This window comes from Mytilus californianus, unplaced genomic scaffold (genome assembly GCF_021869535.1).
Source record: "Mytilus californianus isolate M0D057914Y unplaced genomic scaffold, xbMytCali1.0.p SCAF_7, whole genome shotgun sequence".
In the NCBI taxonomy this organism is placed as follows: Eukaryota; Metazoa; Mollusca; class Bivalvia; order Mytilida; family Mytilidae; genus Mytilus; species Mytilus californianus.
In genome coordinates, this window is record NW_026262723.1 from 47,897,079 (window position 1) to 47,921,291 (window position 24,213).

The window sequence follows — 24,213 nt, forward strand, 5'->3', positions numbered from 1 at the left end:
GTGTATCTTAAGTTTGATGGGATCTTGGGTTATTTAGTGGGATGCCATTATCCAAAAAGCAAAAGAATAAAGCTAGTTTTCTTTCATTCTTCCTGAAAAGCTCCTGTGTGTAGTCTCTCTCATGTATAATGGAACAAGTTGGCAAGAAGAAAAGTACAGTTGATTTACACATGAATGTCGATTGTTTGTTAAAAAACACGGCATTTAAACGAAACAAATATTTAAAGGCATATTTTTTTTACCTTGAATTATGTAAAAAAAAATTTAAATGGGATATTCAAGGTACTGTTTAATGTTTAAGAATACTTACTGAAACATCGGATAATAGTCGACTTCTCCGTGGTAAAACTGGTTTTTCCTTATCTAAAGAATCAAACAAATACTATGTATTACATTGTAAAACATCATAACCGATGTTTATAATTACAAGTATAGACATTTATGAGGAGAAAAGTCTTGAAAGTATTGCTATAGAATGAACAAGAACAGGCAAGCAGAAACACTCAAGTTTTGTTGTGATAAAATGGAGATGCGGTTGACTCCATTGAGAAAATGCGTGAAAAAAAAATTAATTAAACTAAATAATGGAGATTCATATATAATGTTCAGCAAAATACATTATTAGCACCTACATTAATAGACAAACTCTAATTGGCCTCGATTTAAGACAAGTAAGAAATGATTAAAGAACGATGTCAAATGTCTTGACACCAACACCCAATTCCCGATTGACCAATATATGACACTTACCCCCCGAGAGGCGCGTAAACATGATGAAGGGTTGAACTTCGATGAAAGAATATGTGAAGTGAACATCAATGAGCCAGCAACCCAAAGAAAAAAGTGAATATCAATGAGACAGTAACCCACCAAAAAAATAACCAACAATCAATAATATGTCGAGCTCTAAATAGTCCGGAGTCTAATGAAGTTGTGAATAATTCAAACAGACGCAAGCAAAGATCTTCCATCAAGACCAAACTCTCCAAATAACAAGGAGTGCAAATGCTGAAATGCCTGCTTTACTGACCATTGATTTTATGTTGAAAGTCTTAAAGATAAAGGCTTAACTACAACTATCAAATAAACTAAAATCTTTTAAAGATCTATCCAATGAGGCCAAGGTCAGATATGTCAGGCAGATATGTGCACTTTACAAGTATTCCATACACCAAATATAGTTAACCTATTGCTTATTGTAATTGAAAAATAGACTATAACACAAAAACTCAACATTAAACAATGAACCATGAAAATGAAGTCAAGGTCAGATAAAACCAGCCAGACAGACATGTACCCCTTACAACCATTTCTTACACCACATATAGTTGACTTACTGCTTATAGTATCTGAGAAACGGACATAATCACGTAACTTTAACCATGATCACTGATCCATGAAATGAGGTATAGGTCAAGTGAACCCTGTCTGACGGACATTTACACGTTATAAGGAACCCAGATATTAAGCATAGTTATCCTATTACTCATAATAAGTGAGAAATTCACATGACGAAAAAACCAGATTTTTTTCAATCAATCGTTGAACCATGAAAATGAGGATAAGGACAATAGACATATGACAGACAGAAACCTCGTGACAAAAGATATCTGCATACAAGGTATGAAGCATCCAGGTCTGCTACCTTCTGAAATATAAAGCTTTATACAAATAGTTTACTCCGCCGCCGCCTCTGGATAGTAATCCCTATGTCTAGCATACTGCGACTTTCGTCGCAGGCGAGCCAATAACCAATACGATATAACACAAGACAACAAATGACGAGGTTCCGTAATTTTCTCAGTTTTTGTGTGTTTCTGTGTTTTGTCTTCTTAATCGATTTATGAGATTTGAACATCGGTAATCAACCGTTGCCTATATTTGGACAGTTCATAAACAAAACTTTCATAAAAGAACAAACAACAAAAATCAGTACATGTAAACTTAAAAATAACGTTTGAACAGAATAATAAAAAAAATCAAATTTATTAACAAATTATATCGACATGAATAATGAACACAATTACAGATCTAGAGAGCAAGCTCAAAGTACTTAACTAGCTGAATAATATATAAAACAATAAATTACTATGAGAAATGATTGTGTTAAGGTCGAACATGGACATCGGTCACTTTTACTTATAAATTTAGTACAAATGAGTTCAGCCGGATAAATTTCATTGGTGTATTAAGAAAAAAAACTTTTTTTTTGTTACAGAGAATATATCATCTAAATATTTGCTTTGTTAAAACTATCTGTTAAATGGTGTTATGTTATGTCTAGTTTTATAGTACTGTCTTCTCTTTTCATCTCTAACCGTTCAATAATGTAGAAAACGGAGGTTCTGATGCTAATTTCCTTGTGCTATGTCTGTAAAGTTTCTATATGCCATTTGGTTTTTTTTTTTGGCATAGCTTTTTGTTTTTATAACGATTAACATTATAACACAATGTTGATTGCTGTACCCCAATTTTTTACATTTTTACTTATTATATCTGTTTGTTTTGCTCACACAGGCAATATAATGGAATTCTTTGCGACTGTCATACAAGTGAGAGATTTATCTAGCTATAAAACTAGCTGCAATCCACCATCTTCTACATAAGGAAATGCCTGTACCAAGTCAGAATATGACAGTTGTTTTCCATTAGTTTTATATGTTTGAGCTTTTGGTTTTGCAATTTGATAAGGGACTCTGTTTTGAATTTTCCTTGGGGTTCGGTATTTTTGTTATTTTACTTTTTCCTGGTTAATCTTTACTAGGAACGCTCAAATTCAAAGTCGTGATGTTTACTATGCATGGGTACACAATCAAAGGAGCATTGATATAATGAAAATAATCTCAAACCTAGCTTTCTTTCAAGGAGATGCAATATAGTAAAATAAAGAATATAGATCCACTGAATAAGATGAAGTATGGAATATAAAGGTAATTCACTTACTTTTTCCCCTGATGGCTTCCATAGCAACATAATGATCTGCAAAATAAAATGATCATGTCTTGCATTATCATGAATATCTTTGATAAATTTATTTTTATAAATTACTCCGATGCCTTTTTTGAAAAGTTATAAATTACTTTTTTATAGATTTTAATGCGTTTGCTAAATGGATAATCAAATTGATATCAGACTAAACAAAAAATAAGCATAAAATGAGCTGTGGGTTATATGGAACCATATATTCAACAAACAAAACACAAAACATTCAGATGTTAGTTTTGGTCATCGCCTACTTAAGAAAACAATGAAGAATGAGAATATATATTTCTTGCACAAAGGGGCCGTCGAATATTTTAGGTCAGAGGAAGACAGAGGAAGTCTTTTACGAAAAGACCACACACATAATTTTGATTATTGTCAGTTTATTATTTCAATTGTACTATACTGCATGCCATAACCATTTAATGTAAATGTGTTTGTGCTAATAAATATTATCTATTGTCATAAACTATTGAAACACAAACCAAACAAATCCTAAAGATAAACCCATATGCTTCAAAACATGTATCGTCGTTTAGCTCATGACCAGTAAGAGATCGGTGATAAGTTGTATTTGGTGATGTCATAAATGAAAGGAGGAGGAATGGAGGAAGGCGTTGAGGATACGACAATAAAGATATTCGTGCAATAAATATATCTTTTCAGTTAAATCAAACAAATCATGACATGTTCGTAAAACTAACCAAAAGGTGACTTTATATTTATTATAAGAAACACTTTTTTCAATAGCTTATTTGAAAGCATCAACTATTTATTATTATACAGTACTTTAATAGTGCATTATATATGATGAAAATTACCCTATGCGCTTAAAAGGTCTGATGTTTAAAGTTACATCCAAATCATAATGTAGGAACTGTCTTTAAATTTACATTTACGTTGCCTTTAGAAAAAAATACAGAAAAATCCTGCCCAACTATAGATAAATGTTTACATTTCGTTTGAAAAACAAAACTGTCAATAAATGCAATATTTTTACATGTATCACAAAAGTTAGAATTAACTTATCATAACAGGTGCACGAAATTTGCCGTAACAATCCAATCCCACGTGGTACTGTTAACTCTGTGACTGCAGAGAGTACCATGGTTTAACTCGGGGAAAAAAAATCTGGAGGAACTATATAGTGCGTTGACCGATGACGTATGTTTGCGCAGGGGGTTCACGCCTATATATTGGTGAGTTTTGATAGATAGCTTCTATTGGCAATTCAGATATCCTCGGAACGTCTCGAAAATATTCGATTATTTATACAGATAGTTTTCTGTCTTTTTGATACGGTCCCTCTATGTATAGGAAACCACGTGCCATTGCATATTTCAACAACCAAAGTTCGTTGTAAATCGGAGAGTAAAGCAGTAAAGACTAGATTGCAGTGAAATAAATCATTTATATATTCCAGCCTATTTGCCATTTGAAAGAACATATGCGTTTTTATGTGAATGTTTATCAAATATCCCGTATAAGGATAAAGCAATTACTGCATATAATTTTTGTTTTGAGACGGGTAAACGCATTATTGAATATATAAAGCGTGTTTTGAAAGACAGCACATTTTCCCTGAATTTCGAGTAAAAGTGATAAAAATGATTGAAAACCAAAATATGTGTTGGTAATTTAATAGCTAATCACCTCAAACTAAAAAAAACAAAGGTAACAGTAGTATATCGCTATTCGAAATTCATAAATCGATTGAGAAAAAAACAAATCCGGGTTACAAACTAAAACTGAAGGGAAACACATCATATATAAGAGGAGAACAACGACACAACTGAAACTCAACACTAAAATGCAACTCACACAGAAACGAACTATAATATAACAATGGCCATTTTCCTGACTTAGTACAGGACATTTTAAGAAAAAATGGTGGGTTGAACCTGGTTTTGTGGCTAGCCAAACTTCCCGCTTTTATGGCAATGTTAAATATAACATTAAAATGACAAGATTACATGACAGGACTACAATACAAATAAATGGGAGAACATACAGGACAGAGACACACACAAATAATAGCTATCAAAAGGTACCAGGCTTATAATTTTAATTCGCGTTTCGTCTACATAAGACCCATTAGAGACGCTTAAACCCTTTAATTAGTGCTAAGTTTTTGACATCATCAGTTTCTTTTAATAATGCTTACTTCTAATAAAACAACCAATCATAACAACTGATACAGTTGCTCAAAATACCGCCATCTGCCGAAACACAACTTTTTAGCACTTCTTCGGTTTTAGGTGTAATACCATCAAACCATAGTACGTCACATCCGGTTGCATACGAAAAAGTGTCGAAAAAAAAATATTCCCTTGAATTTGACAGTTGTATGAAATTAATCCTACATTTCATTGCAGTAAAAAATTTCTGAGTCATAAACATATTATATCTTGGGTATTTCAAAGCACCTTTATTTTTTTATTTGGTGTTTCTATAAAATATTTTGGAAACTTGAGGTTACATGGTTACTAAAGCTTGTACACAGGAAAAACAGGGGTGAAAATTTGATTGGTTAACTTCAAGTGATGGTTTTTTTCTTATATGCAATGAAATGTTATGTGAAATTTTGTCTTTAGTACTGGACAGGATAAAACTTGTAAAGACTAAAAGGGGAAAATCAATGGTGGTACTACACCGTAAACATAATATGTAGTCAATTAAACATTCACAAAATAAAGTTCTAAAAATATGTGAAAACATTTTAAGGAAGAAAATATATGCGGGCATCATGCTATTGCTTACAATTAACATGATTAAGGGGGCGAAACTTCGATATTTCAATGCGCATTGTAACTGCTAGACTTAAATAAAAAAATATCTTTCGACTTTTCTTATTGTTTGATTTATAATTTCACTATAAAGATTTATATAGTTAAATGATTTTTTATTTATATAATGTCAACCATAAAAAAAGGTATTAAAAATATAGACACAAATAAATAAAATATCAGTTAATGAAAAGTAATATTTCAAAGAATTCACTTATACAAATTAGAAAACTTGTCTTCTGGCTGCTTAAACTGCATTGTTCATTGTTTAAATGCATACTTTCATCGACGACAGAAAAGGGTGTTAAAATTATCACATACTAGACAATGCAATGATCTGTATTCCTGGTATTAGTAAGAAACCTTACAGTAATGCGTAATTGTCAAGTATCAATGTTGCATTATCATTGACTTTTAACTCATTCAATGTCTTACCTTTCTTTAATTTTCTGTTAATGAACTTAGAAATTTTCAAGAAACTTAAGCCCTAACTCCCTTAAACATAGTTAACCTCAGATATATTTTTTAATGCTATTACTCCGCACGTTTTCAAGTAGTTATACACCCTTTGCTTTCATAACTTTGGTTTTGAGCGTTCCCGATGAAGGTAAATCAAGAACAACACTTCGAACGCACGAAATTGAAAAAAGAATAATTTGGTTTAAAAAAATCTATTAACTAGCAATAATTCAAGTTACAACTAGACTTCCTAAATAGCTTGAATGACTCGTTCTTTTATTCATATGAGGCTGACTTCATACAAGAGCTTCTTATGAAGAAAGAAAAGAAGATATCATTATCGTTCAACTTCTCTTTCCGCTATATAGATGATGTCCTCTCACTGAATAATTCAAAGTTTGGTGACTATGTTGAACGCATATATCCCATCAAACTTGAAAAAAAGATACAACAGTTACAGTTGAGTCTATCACATATCTTAGCTTACATCTACAAATTGACAATGAGGGTCGGTTGAGAGCAAAACTTAACGACAAAAGAGTTGAATTCAGTTTCCCAAATGAGAACTTTCCATTTCTTTGTAGCAACATTTCATCAGCGCCTGCATATAGACTATATATCTCCTAAGTTGATACAATATTCCAGAGCTTGCATTTACTTTCATGATTTCCTTGATAGAGGGAAGCTATTAAACTAGAATTCAAATTGAAAAGCTGAAATCATCCCTTCGAAAATGTTATGGAAGCCATTGCGAGTTGGTTGACCTTTATTGAATACCTGACTAACAGATGACGACGGATATGTTCCAGTTGTCGTAACCACCATCTCGTTCTCTTTTCCTTGAATGTGGTCTACCGAATTAGACTTACCAACGGGTCAGTACTTACATGAGACACTCGACTGGTGCCACATGTGGAGCAGGGTCTACTTACCCTTCCAGAGCCCATGTGTTCACCCCAAGTTTTTGGTTGGGTCTGTGTTGCTTAGTTTCTGGTTTTATATGTTGTGTTTTGTATACTGTTGTTTGTCTTTTGGCGTTTTTTTTCGTTTTTTTGCCCCGGCTTTGCCAGTTTGTTTTCAACTTATGACTTTGAATATCCCTGTGATATCCTTCGCCTCTCTTAAAGTAATAATTTTTTTTTAAATTGTGAATGAATCTATCATGATTACGAATAAGTTATAAGTCCCCGTGAGCAAATTAACTTATTTTCGCTGATATTTTTTTTATTGCGTTTAGTTCTCTTTACTTTACTGTGAGGCGATTTTTGGCGATTTTCACTACTGCAACTAATTGTCTGTAAAGTAAAGTGGTACCAGGGAAGAATTTTAAACCATGAATCAAACAAGATAACACCATGAACAAAATTAATAAACAAAAATCAACAGACAAACAACAGTCCACAAAACACAACAACGAAATGTTAAAATGAACACTACATAAAGTCGTGAATGATTTTATCTGGCCAGGAATAATATTCAACCTTTCATATATTTAATAACACAACTACTAATAATTTCTTTACATACACAATTACCTGCATTTATGTTTTAAAAGCTTATAGTGAAATCACTCAAAACAGATTTCATTCGAATATTGAAAAGTAAAATAACATAAATGCCGAACTCCAAGGAAAATTCAAAACGGAAAGTCCCTTATCAAATGGCAAAATCAAAAGCTCAAACACCTCAAACGAATGGAAAACAACTGTCATTCGAATAGTTGACGAGATTAAACTTTTGAACACATTTAACATGTCTAAACGTTTTGAAAAAAGCAGTAGCATTTTTTTCTGGTTAGTTTTTATCACGTAAAAGACCGCACAGTGTTTCCGAACGCTGGTTACTTTTTTAATGTTGCTATCGATTTAGTCGCAAAGTCATGTTTGCATTTCAACATGACTTCAAAGGGCAATTAAGTTTGACTTCGAAAAAAACATATTTTTTCCTCCTTTAGCTCGTATATTTCTTTTCGAACTTTAAATATCCTACTTTTATTAGGGACAATTACTGTTCTCCCTGATATTAACAATTAGCGATGTGCTATCTAAACATAGAAAAGCAAATGTCTCGCCATTTGCAGATGGTAGTTCTATTGGAAACTGCAAACACTTCAATAGAAGGCTGTTCCAAGAAAATTGTATATCAATTGCATCTAAAAATAATGAAAAAATATTTCTTGACCTAAAAACCAAGCATTTATTTGATTTTTAAACATACAAATATCGATCCCCCAAGATATATTTTGCTTTAAGAGTATTTTTCTCATTTTTGTAGGATTTGTTCAGAATTTCAATTTTCGGGAAATATTGCGCAATTAACCTCCTAATTTTTGTTGATTTGGAATTACTGTATCCTGTTCTAAAAGGTTCATATAATCTTTTGGAAAATTTTTATCGTAAACAAACTTGGCATTTTGTTTAATAATCGCAAAAAATTGGAATGTTTATTCTTGACTTTTGACATTGATTTAACGAAAATTGCACCGTACGATTTTTTTTACGACCAGGCAAAACAGAAAGAACAGATAATTAGCTTTCGAATGATATATAATACAGCCGTGTGTTAGATGGGTGCATTAAAGTCTCTGACTTAGTGTCTTTTTGAAAAATGTCACTCGCCTACATGCTCAATTAAAAGATCGACTTCACCATCTCATCAAACAGAGCTTTTTCTATAAAAATGGGAATCGTAGATATAAATTTCTTGTTTTGGGTTATAATTATTCTTATTTTGTGAAGAACCACACTGATTCTATCAGAAAATATACTGAAGATGATATTATCAAAATGCTGGACTTTTTGATCGACAATATATTTGTTGAGATTGGAGGATTGATATTTCAGCAGGCAGTCGGTACTCCAATGGGTACTATTTGTGAACCCCTACTGGCCGATTTGTTTTTGTACTCGTATGAAGCGGAATTCATTCAGGACCTTCTAAAAGACAAAAAGAAAAAGCACCTTACGAAATTCTTCAATTTTACTTTAAGATATATTGATGATGTCTTATCACTGAATAACCCATATTTCAGTCAGTACTTGCATCTCATATATCCCAGTGAACTTGAAATTAAGGATACTACTGATACTAGAAGGACTGCTTCATACCTTGATTTTTTCCTCAATATTGACACAGATGGACGATTTCACACTAAAATCTATGACAAACGAACGATATCAACTTCCCAATTATCAATTTACCATTTCTCAGCAGTAGCATACCTTCTGCCCCATCGTTTGGTGTTTACATATCTCATTTGATACGTTATGCTCGTGCATTTTCACACTATAAGGACTTAATATACAGGAGTATGCTCCTTACGCAGAAACTGCTCAAACAGAGTTATGAGGAGGAAAGATTAAAAATGACACTCCGTAAATTTTATGGACACCATCACGAATTGATTGATCGATACGATGTGTCTGTGTCTAAACTAACTAACGATATTTTTACCACGTCTTAGATTGTGGTTTACCATCTACGTCGTCTGGTCTGATAAGTACCGAACGTGACCTATTCCCGAATATGACTGTTTTCCCGAGTGTGAATTCGCATTGATATTAGACGTGTCTCGGTATTTATACATCCAACATTCATGTATTTAGTTATGAGGTTTAGTTTGGAATTCTGGTTGGATATTGTGTTATTTCCTATCGTTTGTGGTTTGAATTCTTTTTTTATTTTCTACATATATGTAAAAGTTAAGATAATTAATCAGAAATTTCATTTAAATGATTTTTAGTTTAAAGCTACTATATGCACAGGATTTATTTGTTTTTACAGTCTTGATTTAGAAGAAAAACCGACATTGTTAGAAAATACAAATAATTACACCTTTACTAAGACAATTCTATATTAATATTCTTGTAATGGTTAGAAAATACATAAAATAACACCATTACAAACTTAATCCCAATTTTATATTCCATTTTTAGAAATTTACATGTGACATCACTTTTTGTGACGTTGATACATTCGTGTGACGTACAGTTCATAATTCTCGTGTGGTGTAAATGGGAGGTGTCCGTTGTTATTCTGTGGTTTACATGTTGTAATGTATATATATTATTTATTTCTGTATATATATCTGTCCTGAGTGTTCTTGCGTTTAGTTGTAATTTATTTCTGTCACGTAATGTTGTTATTTTAGCGGTATTTTTAACATTGCCATATAAGCGGGAGGTTTGGCTAGCCATAAAACAAGGTTCAACCCACCATTTGTTCTTAAAATGTCCTGTACTAAGTCAGGAATATGGCAGTTGTTATCAATTAGTCCGTCTCTATGTATGTTGGCGTTTGTTTTTGTAGCAGTTCAGTGTTTATGTTGTTCCGTTATTTTCCTCTTATAGTTGATAAGTTTCCCTCGGTTTTGATTTGTGACCCAGATTTGTTTCAGTTAAATCGATTTATGACTATTAAACAGCGGTATACTACTGTTGCCTTTATTTATGTCCCAGATTAAACTGATTATTTCTGAACGTTTTAGCCCGTGATATTTTTGTAGAAGCAATGCTATGCAACATATGAGCAAATGTTGAAAAGAAAAGAGAATTAAACTAAACGATATGTCAGTTTAAAATATTTCTTTTAGGCCGGAAACACATTTGTCGAAAAGCAGAAAGATAATCGAAAAAAGCGATACGTTTTTCAAAAATATTTAATTTCATCAAAAGATACTATCAGACCAAGGGAATATGCATTCAAATTATTAATAATGTTACATTATGTTTCACAGCTTTTAATACTGAATATATTATGAAAATTATATGCAACATGTGAGCACCAATTATCAGGGATGCACACACATAAATTAATATCTTAAATTTAAGCTGTAGTGAATGAAAACATTCTTGCATGGTTTCAATTCACAAGGATTTTTAATCCTTGCATCTCACGAAAAACGTTATTGATATTTTACAATAATCCTTTATAATTGATAATAACTACGTAAATATTTCATATCGTTTTAGTATGGATTTGTAAGCCTCTGCTTATGTTCTGTATGCCAAATTATTCATCAATTGGAAAGTTAGACTTGAAGAAGAGATTGATTTTTAAAAATATGTCTATCTGTAAATACTTGACGATTGTGTTTATTGATTGTATATTTTAAATTTTCGGAAAAGATTTATTAAATTTTGTAAATGAAAATGCAATCAATTTGTTTTTGTTTTAATAGTTCAACCTTATAGCATCTACATCTTTGCAATATTGTGCGATTTTTTAAATCCGATTTGACAACAATATCGGTTTCGTTCACACAAATTCCGGAATTAAATGACAGTGACAAACCACTTGATGATAGGTAGTTTGAAATTCGAATTCAACTAACATTAGACTTGAGCCTAGAATAAATATACGTGATGACGCAAATGCATATTCAAATCCAGGATATGAGTGCGCATGCTTTCCATTTACTATTTCTTGCGCAAGAAAACCACGAGCATTCAAAAATTTCACTCGTGGAATGTGAATTTTCTCATTTATTATCTAAGTTCAGGACACGACAGCAAGAGTTTGACAAATAACTTTGAATTATGGTCATGATTTTTTGAGTTACTGTCCTATTATAAACTTTGAAATTTTCTAAAAACTAAGGATTTTCTACCCCAGATAGATTACTTAGTTGTATCTGGCAAAACCTTTCGGAATTTTGAGTCCTCGATGCTCTGAACTTCGTACTTTATTTGGCCTTAATATATAACTTTTTTGTTTAGAGCGTAACTGATGAGTCTTTCGTGGACGAAACCCGGGTCTAGCGTGCAAAATTTTAATTCTAGTATCTGTTTAACCATGTTTGAACCCGCCGCATTTTTGGGTTTGTTCCAATTCAGGAACCTATAGCATTTGTTTGTCTTTTGTGTTTTTAAATTTTATTTCATTTGTATATTTCGGAGTTCTGTGCGGCGTCCATTTTGCTGAACTAGTCTCAATTACTCTTTAGGGGCCAGCTAAAGCCACCTACCGGTGCGGAATTTTCTCACTCATTTGAAGACCCTTGGAGATGGGTATGGACTCTGTTTATATTTGGTATAGCAATATATTCATATTTATAAACTTTGACATTTTGGAAATGCTGAGGATTTCCTACCCCAGGAATAGATGTATTTGGCAAAACCTTTGTTTCAAAATTTGGGTCCTCAATTCTTTTCAACTTCGTACTTTATCAAGTATAGGCAAACTGTTTTCTACATATCTTTTTATATAAATTTGTTCTTTTGAGAGTATGTTCAGGTATTCATAAAACTTCTGAAAATAAGATATTCTCCAAAACCAAGTTCTCCTGTAGAATATTTGGATTGATTTAAGTAACTTCAGGAAATCCTTAAAATTTGAGATGTTTTATGAGACCAAAATAATTGTCAGTATATATGAGGTCCCAATGAAGCTGGTGTGTTACTCTCAAGAAAATATACGAAACCTTCTTACAAGTTGCATGCCACAGGGTTTCACTTCACATGGAAATTTGAATTTAAATTTATCTATACAACATCAACCATGAGTACAGAAAACTTTAATAACGAGAATAAGAATAATTGAAGGCATCTAGGAAACAAAATATGAAGATATGATAGATAAAAATAATAGCATCCTGAATTTAAAGCAAACTGAGTGCTTAAATTTATATTGCGATTGGTTTGTGCAATTTGCATAAGACATCCGGTTTGCAGAAACTGGAGTTTACAATAGGAAGATGAAAAAAATGATGTACACTCCCAAGTAATAAATAAAAAAGTCGAGCCTAAAAATTCAAATAGTAGCAGTATATATACACTTTACTATCCACAACTATCAAACATTGCTTTCAATTGATTTGTGCAAGAATCTTCACACAATTACATATTTTCAAAAAAGATGGTTTAACATCATCATTATCTTATTCCATTCACAGTCAATTATTTCAAATCAAAAGCAAACAAAATTTCAGCAACAATTTTGTGGTAATGGGGGTTAAACAAGTTTTGCCTACACCCCTTCCCCCTTCTTCTCCTTTTTACCTTTTAGACATATGTCGTAAAGGTAAAATCAACAATAGAAAATTGCAAAGTCTAGCTACCCACATGATGATTACTCATATGGAATAAAGTTATGAAACATTGTAAAAGACGCCACCAAATTGTAAAAGCCTTTTCAAAATGTGTTAATTACCATAATCATTTTATAGTTTTAAAACAATTTATTCAGATCACTGTCTACGCTTTTGCCACTTTTTAAAAGAGATTCACTAATAACAGTTTCAATCTGGTGTCTATTTAAGACATTTGAAAACCATCTCGCTACATTCCCGGTGAGGAGCCACATCATGCATGCAATTGCAGAACGTTATCGGCAATCATTTACTGATTAAAGGTGCAAAAAATTGCATTGTTCATGCACAGGTTCCTAGCGTCTTGCGTATATGGCGCATGTTTGTTTTTAAAAACTATATATCATCTCATCTTTTTAGGGATGAAAAAGTAGAACCAAAGAACTAGAACGTCCGTGTCAAGAGATTTTAGTATGTTCTTTCTTGAATAGTGACGGTATCCAAACTGTCTTTAGGCGTGGCGTTGATAGCTGCAAAATCAAACGCGTATCCATCCGTTAATGAGTACTGTAATAGGAAAAGGATTATTACATTTTCCCGGCTTTAGGTTGGCCTTTTGTGTACTCAAGGGAGGTGAAGGAAGACTACTTTAGAGCGCGGTGATTGGATGTAAGGGTAAAGTATATTTTTCTATTTATTTATGAATAACTTGTGTGTATTCTTACAATAATAAATTTTGAAACACATTAAAATATTTTCTAGAGATTTATTCGGAAAGGCTTCCAAGTTTTCATAAATTTGATGTAAAATACGGTGGCCATGAATGAATACTATATAAATCTAGCTCCGTTCGATGTCACCAAATGACTTCAAATTATAGAACCGAATGATAAAGTATTAATTTCACACATAACTGCTTTGTCCAGGTTTTTATAATGAAAATTGGAAATTTAGAAAATATTAGTATTGACGCCTATGGAGGAAGAAATATTACCGTTTCCTTAAAAGTTGGACAGTTATTTACACCTTTTGCACAAATGCGATTTATGGATAGGTAAAACTTCCAGGTAGAGTGGGTTATTTATTTGATACCTAATAATAGTAGTGCATTTGTTTAGTTTGGTTGTAATATCAATGCTTGTTTATTTTCGTTGCCAGATAAAAAAAAACATTAGGAAATAACCTTCAATTACTTAGAAACTTGCATACCTCCGATGTTATAGTTAATCTTCTGTCCCATTCAACCACCTTGATAGAAGGTCTTACGTAATATCTGTCAAAGAGGTCGCACTTAAAAAACAGCGAAGCTTAATGGAGTAAATATTCAATAGACTGAACGTATCAGTGCAAAGTTTCGGCCTCGAGCATCACTGAAGAGACATTTATTGTCGATATACGCATCTGGTGAGTAGAAGTTAGTACCGTTAATGTAATTTTACTTGAAATGTCCGTCTGTTACTTTGCTTTTATACAATACGATATCATGTATAGGCAAACTGTTTTCTACATATCTTTTTACATAAATTGGTTCTTTTGAGAGTATGTTCAGGTATTCATAAAACTTCTGAAAATAAGATATTCTTCAAAACCAAGTTCTCCTGTAGAATATTTGGATTGATTTAAGTAACTTCAGGAAATCCTTAAAATTTGAGATGTTTTATGAGACCAAAATAATTGTCAGTATATAAGAGGTCCCAATGAAGCTGGTGTGTTACTCTCAAGAAAAATATACGAAACCTTCTTACAAGTTGCATGCCACAGGGTTTCACTTCACATGGAAATTTGAATTTAAATTTATCTATACAACATCAACCATGAGTACAGAAAACTTTAATAACGAGAATAAGAATAATTGAAGGCATCTAGGAAACAAAATATGAAGATTTGATAGATAAAAATTATTGCATCCAGATTATAAAGCAAACTGAGTGCTTAAATTTATATTGCGATTGGTTTGTGCAATTTGCATAAGACATCCGGTTGCAGAAACTGGAGTTTACAATAGGAAGATGAAAAAAATGATGTACACTCCCAAGTAATAAATAAAATAGTCGAGCCTAAAAATTCAAATAGTAGCAGTATATATACACTTTACTATCCACAACTATCAAACATTGCTTTCAATTGATTTGTGCAAGAATCTTTACACAATTACATATTTTCAATAAAGATGGTTTAACATCATCATTATCTTATTCCATTCACAGTCAATTATTTCAAATCAAAAGCAAACAAAATTTCAGCAACAATTTTGTGGTAATGGGGATTAAACAAGTTTTGCCTACACCCCCTCCCCCTTCTTCTCCTTTTTACCTTTTAGACATATGTCGTAAAGGTAAAATCCGCAATTGAAAATTGCAAAGTCCAGCTACCCACATGATGATAACTCATATGGAATAAAGTTATGAAACATTGTAAAAGACGCCACCAAATTGTAAAAGCCTTTTCAAAATGTGTTAATTACCATAATCATTTTATAGTTTTAAAACAATTTATTCAGATCACTGTCTACGCTTTTGCCACTTTTTAAAAGAGATTCACTAATAACAGTTTCAATCTGGTGTCTATTTAAGACATTTGAAAACCATCTCGCTACATTCCCGGTGAGGAGCCACATCATGCATTCAATTGCAGAACGTTATCGGCAATCATTTACTGATTAAAGGTGCAAAAAATTGCATTGTTCATGCACAGGTTCCTAGCGTCTTGCGTATATGGCGCATGTTTGTTTTTAAAAACTATATATCATCTCATCTTTTTAGGGATGAAAAAGTAGAACCAAAGAACTAGAACGTCCGTGTCAAGAGATTTTAGTATGTTCTTTCTTGAATAGTGACGGTATCCAAACTGTCTTTAGGCGTGGCGTTGATAGCTGCAAAATCAAACGCGTATCCGTCCGTTAATGAGTACTGTAATAGGAAAAGGATTATTACATTTTCCCGGCTTTAGGTTGGCCTTTTGTGTACTCAAGGGAGGTGAAGGAAGACTACTTTAGAGCGCTGTGATTGGATGTAAGGGTAAAGTATATTTTTCTATTTATTTATGAATAACTTGTGTGTATTCTTACAATAATAAATTTTGAAACACATTAAAATATTTTCTAGAGCTTTATTCGGAAAGGCTTCCAAGTTTTCATAAATTTGATGTAAAATACGGTGGCCATGAATGAATACTATATAAATCTAGCTCCGTTCGAAGTCACCAAATGACTTCAAATTATAGAACCGAATGATAAAGTATTAATTTCACACATAACTGCTTTGTCCAGGTTTTTATAATGAAAATTGGAAATTTAGAAAATATTAGTATTGACGCCTATGGAGGAAGAAATATTACCGTTTCCTTAAAAGTTGGACAGTTATTTACACCTTTTGCACAAATGCGATTTATGGATAGGTAAAACTTCCAGGTAGAGTGGGTTATTTATTTGATACCTAATAATAGTAGTGCATTTGTTTAGTTTGGTTGTAATATCAATGCTTGTTTATTTTCGTTGCCAGATAAAAAAAAAACATTAGGAAATAACCTTCAATTACTTAGAAACTTGCATACCTCCGATGTTATAGTTAATCTTCTGTCCCATTCAACCACCTTGATAGAAGGTCTTACGTAATATCTGTCAAAGAGGTCGCACTTAAAAAACAGCGAAGCTTAATGGAGTAAATATTCAATAGACTGAACGTATCAGTGCAAAGTTTCGGCCTCGAGCATCACTGAAGAGACATTTATTGTCGATATACGCATCTGGTGAGTAGAAGTTAGTACCGTTAATGTAATTTTACTTGAAATGTCCGTCTGTTACTTTGCTTTTATACAATACGATATCATGTATAGGCAAACTGTTTTCTACATATCTTTTTACATAAATTGGTTCTTTTGAGAGTATGTTCAGGTATTCATAAAACTTCTGAAAATAAGATATTCTTCAAAACCAAGTTCTCCTGTAGAATATTTGGATTGATTTAAGTAACTTCAGGAAATCCTTAAAATTTGAGATGTTTTATGAGACCAAAATAATTGTCAGTATATAAGAGGTCCCAATGAAGCTGGTGTGTTACTCTCAAGAAAAATATACGAAACCTTCTTACAAGTTGCATGCCACAGGGTTTCACCTCACATGGAAATTTGAATTTAAATTTATCTATACAACATCAACCATGAGTACAGAAAACTTTAATAACGAGAATAAGAATAATTGAAGGCATCTAGGAAACAAAATATGAAGATTTGATAGATAAAAATTATTGCATCCAGATTATAAAGCAAACTGAGTGCTTAAATTTATATTGCGATTGGTTTGTGCAATTTGCATAAGACATCCGGTTGCAGAAACTGGAGTTTACAATAGGAAGATGAAAAAAATGATGTACACTCCCAAGTAATAAATAAAATAGTCGAGCCTAAAAATTCAAATAGTAGCAGTATATATACACTTTACTATCCACAACTATCAAACATTGCTTTCAATTGATTTGTGCAAGAATCTTTACACAATTACATATTTTCAATAAAGATGGTTTAACATCATCATTATCTTATTCCATTCACAGTCAATTATTTCAAATCAAAAGCAAACAAAATTTCAGCAACAATTTTGTGGTAATGGGGATTAAACAAGTTTTGCCTACACCCCCTCCCCCTTCTTCTCCTTTTTACCTTTTAGACATATGTCGTAAAGGTAAAATCCGCAATTGAAAATTGCAAAGTCCAGCTACCCACATGATGATAACTCATATGGAATAAAGTTATGAAACATTGTAAAAGACGCCACCAAATTGTAAAAGCCTTTTCAAAATGTGTTAATTACCATAATCATTTTATAGTTTTAAAACAATTTATTCAGATCACTGTCTACGCTTTTGCCACTTTTTAAAAGAGATTCACTAATAACAGTTTCAATCTGGTGTCTATTTAAGACATTTGAAAACCATCTCGCTACATTCCCGGTGAGGAGCCACATCATGCATGCAATTGCAGAACGTTATCGGCAATCATTTACTGATTAAAGGTGCAAAAAATTGCATTGTTCATGCACAGGTTCCTAGCGTCTTGCGTATATGGCGCATGTTTGTTTTTAAAAACTATATATCATCTCATCTTTTTAGGGATGAAAAAGTAGAACCAAAGAACTAGAACGTCCGTGTCAAGAGATTTTAGTATGTTCTTTCTTGAATAGTGACGGTATCCAAACTGTCTTTAGGCGTGGCGTTGATAGCTGCAAAATCAAACGCGTATCCGTCCGTTAATGAGTACTGTAATAGGAAAAGGATTATTACATTTTCCCGGCTTTAGGTTGGCCTTTTGTGTACTCAAGGGAGGTGAAGGAAGACTACTTTAGAGCGCTGTGATTGGATGTAAGGGTAAAGTATATTTTTCTATTTATTTATGAATAACTTGTGTGTATTCTTACAATAATAAATTTTGAAACACATTAAAATATTTCCTAGAGATTTATTCGGAAAGGCTTCCAAGTTTTCATAAATTTGATGTAAAATACGGTGGCCATGAATGAATACTATATAAATCTAGCTCCGTTCGAAGTCACCAAATGACTTCAAATTATAGAACCGAATGATAAAGTATTAATTTCACACATAACTGCTTTGTCCAGGTTTTTATAATGAAAATTGGAAATTTAGAAAATATTAGTATTGACCCTATGGAGGAAGAAATATTACCGTTTCCTTAAAAGTTGGACAGTTATTTACACCTTTTGCACAAATGCGATTTATGGATAGGTAAAACTTCCAGGTAGAGTGGGTTATTTATTTGATACCTAATAATAGTAGTGCATTTGTTTAGTTTGGTTGTAATATCAATGCTTGTTTATTTTCGTTGCCAGATAAAAAAAACATTAGGAAATAACCTTCAATTACTTAGAAACTTGCATACCTTCGATGTAAAAGTTAATCTTCTGTCCCATTCAACCACCTTGATAGAAGGTCTTACGTAATATCTGTCAAAGAGGTCGCACTTAAAAAACAGCGAAGCTTAATGGAGTAAATATTCAATAGACTGAACGTATCAGTGCAAAGTTTCGGCCTCGAGCATCACTGAAGAGTCATTTATTGTCGATATACGCATCTGGTGAGTAGAAGTTAGTACCGTTAATGTAATTTTACTTGAAATGTCCGTCTGTTACTTTGCTTTTATACAATACGATATCATGTATAGGCAAACTGTTTTCTACATATCTTTTTACATAAATTGGTTCTTTTGAGAGTATGTTCAGGTATTCATAAAACTTCTGAAAATAAGATATTCTTCAAAACCAAGTTCTCCTGTAGAATATTTGAATTGATTTAAGTAACTTCAGGAAATCCTTAAAATTTGAGATGTTTTATGAGACCAAAATAATTGTCAGTATATAAGAGGTCCCAATGAAGCTGGTGTGTTACTCTCAAGAAAAATATACGAAACCTTCTTACAAGTTGCATGCCACAGGGTTTCACTTCACATGGAAATTTGAATTTAAATTTATCTATACAACATCACCCATGAGTACAGAAAACTTTAATAACGAGAATAAGAATAATTGAAGGCATCTAGGAAACAAAATATGAAGATATGATAGATAAAAATTATTGCATCCAGATTATAAAGCAAACTGAGTGCTTAAATTTATATTGCGATTGGTTTGTGCAATTTGCATAAGACATCCGGTTTGCAGAAACTGGAGTTTACAATAGGAAGATGAAAAAAATGATGTACACTCCCAAGTAATAAATAAAATAGTCGAGCCTAAAAATTCAAATAGTAGCAGTATATATACACTTTACTATCCACAACTATCAAACATTGCTTTCAATTGATTTGTGCAAGAATCTTTACACAATTACATATTTTCAATAAAGATGGTTTAACATCATCATTATCTTATTCCATTCACAGTCAATTATTTCAAATCAAAAGCAAACAAAATTTCAGCAACAATTTTGTGGTAATGGGGATTAAACAAGTTTTGCCTACACCCCCTCCCCCTTCTTCTCCTTTTTACCTTTTAGACATATGTCGTAAAGGTAAAATCCGCAATTGAAAATTGCAAAGTCCAGCTACCCACATGATGATAACTCATATGGAATAAAGTTATGAAACATTGTAAAAGACGCCACCAAATTGTAAAAGCCTTTTCAAAATGTGTTAATTACCATAATCATTTTATAGTTTTAAAACAATTTATTCAGATCACTGTCTACGCTATTGCCACTTTTTAAAAGAGATTCACTAATAACAGTTTCAATCTGGTGTCTATTTAAGACATTTGAAAACCGTCTCGCTACATTCCCGGTGTGGAGCCACATCATGCATGCAATTGCAGAACGTTATCGGCAATCATTTACTGATTAAAGGTGCAAAATATTGCATTGTTCATGCACAGGTTCCTAGCGTCTTGCGTATATGGCGCATGTTTGTTTTTAAAAACTATATATCATCTCATCTTTTTAGGGATGAAAAAGTAGAACCAAAGAACTAGAACGTCCGTGTCAAGAGATTTTAGTATGTTCTTTCTTGAATAGTGACGGTATCCAAACTGTCTTTAGGCGTGGCGGTGATAGCTGCAAAATCAAACGCGTATCCGTCCGTTAATGTGTACTGTAAAAGGAAAAGGATTATTACATTTTCCCGGCTTTAGGTTGGCCTTTTGTGTACTCAAGGAAGGTGAAGGAAGACAACTTTAGAGCGCTGTGATTGGATGTAAGGGTAAAATATATTTTTCTATTTATTTACGAATAACTTGTGTGTATTCTTACAATAATAAATTTTGAAACACATTAAAATATTTCCTAGAGATTTTATGAGTTTTCATAAATTTGATGTAAAATACGGTGGCCATGAATGAATACTACATAAATCTAGCTCCGTTCGAAGTCACCAAATGACTTCAAATTATAGAACCGAATGATAAAGTATTAATTTCACACATAACTGCTTTGTCCAGGTTTTTATAATGAAAATTGGAAATTTAGAAAATATTAGTATTGACGCCTATGGAGGAAGAAATATTACCGTTTCCTTAAAAGTTGGACAGTTATTTGCACCTTTTGCACAAATGCGATTTATGGATAGATAAAACTTCCAGGTAGAGTGGGTTATTTATTTGATACCTAATAATAGTAGTGCATTATGTTTAGTTTGGTTGTAACATCAATGCTTGTTTATTTTCGTTGCCAGATAAAAAAAAACATTAGGAAATAACCTTCAATTACTTAGAAATTTGCATACCTCCGATGTAAAAGTTAATCTTCTGTCCCATTCAACCACCTTGATAGAAGGTTTTACGTAATATCTGTCAAAGAGGTCGCACTTAAAAAACAGTGAAGCTTAATGGAGTAAATATTCAATAGACTGAACGTATCAGTGCAAAGTTTCGGCCTCGAGCATCACTGAAGAGACATTTATTGTCGATATACGCATCTGGTGAGTAGAAGTTAGTACCGTTAATGTAATTTTACTTGAAATGTCCTTCAGATACTTTGCTTTTATACAATACGATATCATGTATAGGCAAACTGTTTTCTAACATATACATTATATAATGAACATTTAACTGGAAACCTATCTAGCAAACATAATTCAAATTGAAAATTACTTTGGTTGATAATCTTTTCAAACTATAATAAAACAAATAAAATTATAAAGATTAGATGCCAAATGATATATGAACTGAACATTTTTAAAGATACTTACTGCAAGAACAAAAATCTTTCGAAGAAATGTTGGCATCTAACTTCAAATAAACATTTTGAAAAAGATGGATTGCGAGATTACAAAAATAAATTTTCATAAAATCTATTTTTGGGGGAAATGTGACCTTGCGGATTTCTTACGATAGAATCGAAAATATAGGAGACACCTGTTTGTTAAATATAATACCAGTATCTGTCATGTGTTTTTTTTTTGGGGGGGAAATTAAACTTAAAATCTAGATGAATTTTTGCCCTTTTGTCAACGCACTATATCTGCTAGGTGTATACAAAAAAAGGTTTAAATCTTTTTTATCAAGCAAATGATTATGAAAATTGACAAAATTCTAATTTTTTTTTACGAAAACTCTTGAAAGAAGTTTTTTCATCGTGTCATAACTTCTTTTTACTGTGATGTCATTTATACAAAACTACCTCAGTTCATTTGTATATCTCAACACCAACATAGATTTCATTTGAATTGGGATAATTATTTTGAAAATCCGGATAAAGGCAAACCAATAACTAACCATGAATCGCTTCATGTTAATGAGACCAGACTTAATGATGTACTTAGGTGAAATTTCAAAAATCTAGAATTTAAAATTGATACTATAAGTCGAAAGAGCATTATTTAAGGAACAAAATAAGCTACAACTATTGATAAGTTATGGAGCTCTTTTTCGAGATATTTGATTTTTTAAAAGTGGCGCGAAAAGGCTGGCTCGGACTTTATCCTTATATTTGTATTGGTATTATTTGGGTCTCAAATCGAAAGAAAAGAAATCTAGAATCTGCTTTAATTTTGGTAAATTACATTTTATGAGCTATTGAAGTCTTATGTGAAAAGAAAAATGGGTATTATGGGGCAAAATATTTTACCCTGTATTGTAGGGAAAAACAAAGGAGCCCGAACATCTGACATAAATTCCTAAACCTGATCTAAGTACATCCTTATTCGGAGTCTATAAAGTAAGTTTGAAAAAAGAAGAACCAAATAAAAATGTACACGTTATGGAGAATAAAGATGATTAAATGAAGTGATATGCTATTGCATCTCCGGTGACTATCCATAATTACAAGTATCATTTTTTATATTATCATACTAAGAATGGTCTATTGTGATTTAAATTCTTAGTTTGTCGTAAAGTTAAATATTTTGGCAAAAGCGTAGCCTTGCTTGATAGTCATTGCAGTTGTTCTTAAATGCCTGCGTTGGACCTGTCCATCAATTGTATTTGTATGTCCACATGAAAGGCGGAGCTAAGCACAATTGTTATCTGCGCCCTCAAAGTGCTTAATAAAAGGAATAATTACATTACAGTTCGAATTAGGTATTAAGCCACTGTCGTCTTCTTGGAATAAAATGTCAAATGAAGCATTTTTATAATTAAAGAATGTTCTTCGGTTTCATACTTTATTTCAAATAATGTATATTTTCAGAATTTCAAGCTTTTTAAAAGACTGTACTAAATTGATAGTATATGAATAAAGGAACTTCAAAAGCAGTAAAAATGACAGGTCCATGTCCTTGTTTTTGAGAAATAATCAATTGAAAATTTGGCGGGAAATGATTCTCTCTAGATTTTCATACATTTAACATTGCTACCTTTTTTCTTTTAAAAGCAATGAAAAATAACAAGGATTTTATAACATTTTCAAAAATGGCTTTTTTAACTATATGTAATAAAATTATGAAATGAAAAGAAAAACTAAAGGATTCCGAAGATCTGACAAATAGTTCAAACCAAGAGTAGCGAACATCCTTAACCCAACATTATTCTATAAAGAAATCACTTACCCTCTACATCTTCAGATGTGTTGTCATTATCTTCTTTGCCATCATATTCCAGCTGAAAGTATCAACAATAATTGTAAAGGTGGTACTGCCAACTAATAATCTCGCACTGTACATATGTTTTGAGAAATATTATTATTTCAAGGATTCTGGTATGCTTGGAAAAACAAATAAACTATGTACTACCATTGCTATTTTTAGCCTACATAAATGTTTAATAATGGGATACTCGAGTTATTATTCAAACACTGTACAACTAAGCAAGGACTATATGCTCAAGGAAGTATAAAAATTCAGGTTTCTAGAAACCAAAATGGCTACTAATATTTTTTCCTGAGTCCCAATACACATAAAAACCCTTTTAGGGAATTTACTTAAAACGAATAGGGCAGGAGTCCCCCTTTCTTTGACTAACGTGCCAGGTCTGGATGCACATGCCAAATAAAAACTATCAAGAAAAATTGAAAAACAACAATT

General features: G+C 32.1%; 1 long non-coding RNA gene across 1 annotated transcript; it reads right to left on the reverse strand.

The window, feature by feature from the left end:
• Window positions 1–310: 310 nt before the first annotated feature.
• On the reverse strand, window positions 311–23,791 carry LOC127709781 (uncharacterized). The gene is made up of 3 exons (XR_007985763.1): window positions 23,740–23,791; window positions 2,944–2,979; window positions 311–363 (listed from the first exon to the last, which is right to left on the reverse strand). It is a non-coding gene; the product is annotated as an uncharacterized LOC127709781 (long non-coding RNA).
• Window positions 23,792–24,213: the final 422 nt, after the last annotated feature.